The 1,311-nt window shown below is 52.6% G+C and overlaps 1 pseudogene; it reads right to left on the bottom strand.

Moving 5' to 3' along the window:
- LOC110433148 lies at positions 244 to 1,085 on the bottom strand (annotated as a pseudogene).

Genomic DNA, 1,311 nt, shown 5'->3' with positions numbered 1-1,311 from the left:
TTTGCTTTGCTTGGCCTCTGGGTTGAATTACAATTCTCTAAACCCCAAATCATCCTAGTGACTGTCTAATAAAATAGACGTTCCGTTGCAATGCATATAAATTTTGTTTGCTAGTACGCTATAAGAACAAAATAATTGGCATCCCAACCGAGGTATATTATTGTACAGTAACATTTATATAAAGTAGACTTGAAAAAGATAGACAAAGCGCATCAATGAAGCTTCTAACAATAAAATAAAAGTACATAATAATAATGCTCCATGAATATTGTGCTGTCGACACTAAAACAACCTGAAAAAAAGGATATAAATGCATACATACCTTGTTACAAACGAACCATGACAATGCACATAGAGCGATCCATGATGGTAGTAGACGGCATATCGTCTACGTGGCCCATAAATCGTAGGTTCCTCTCGATCCAATCGCATTTTCTCGACTGTCCCTGCCGGCATGCCTTCCCGAACAAAAGCCCTCTCCTCCCAGTGTCCAGTCCTCGACGAGAATACGTGAAGCATCCATGGTGTTGGTTGGCCATTCCATCAAGCGCCATGGGTCGAGATCACGTTCCTGCAGGTCCTCATCCACAGACGGCGGCGATTGCTGAAACTCCTCGTCGTGGTACGACGTCTCTGTCTCTGCCCCACCACTCGATGTCGCAGAGGAGGAGGCCGTTGCAGTGGTCCATGACCGACCACCAGTCGCTGCCGGTCGTTGGGCAAGAAGCTGAGCATGCCATCTACTCTGGGGATCGTCGACGACGGGCAGGGACAGGCCAGGTGGTGCGGCCGGTCGTGGTCGACGTAGTTTAGGAAGACGCCTCGCACGGAGTGCGGTAGAAGATGCCGGAGCAGCAGCGCGCGGGCGTCCACGATGTCGCGCCACGCCTTGCAGACGCACCGAGCCACGGCGAGGCTCCGCGACGGCAAGCGGCGGAAGACGCCGGCGAGGGCGTCGTCCGGCAGTGCCGCGACTCCTGTCGCCATCTAATGGGTTCGTGGGTGGCGTGCGATGGGACGGCGCTAATTTGTTGCATGATGACGCATACCTGTGGATATAGTTTTCCAAACGAGCGGCCCAGCACGGCATGGCACAGGCACGGGCACGACAAGCACGGCGACACACCGTGCCGTGTCTGATAGTGCTAGCGTGCCGAAGCAACGGCCCATGCACGGTACTATCTGGCAACAGCCGTGCCGTGCCGTGCCACCAGGCACGATGGCACGCCAGTGCTCGTGCCAGCCCAGACATTAAACCAATTTGACAATTGACAAATGACAATACACACAAACAATAAGCAAATATTCATG

This window comes from Sorghum bicolor, chromosome 2, assembly GCF_000003195.3.
Source record: "Sorghum bicolor cultivar BTx623 chromosome 2, Sorghum_bicolor_NCBIv3, whole genome shotgun sequence".
Taxonomy (NCBI): domain Eukaryota; kingdom Viridiplantae; phylum Streptophyta; class Magnoliopsida; order Poales; family Poaceae; genus Sorghum; species Sorghum bicolor.
This window is presented reverse-complemented; position numbering and strand designations above follow the sequence as displayed.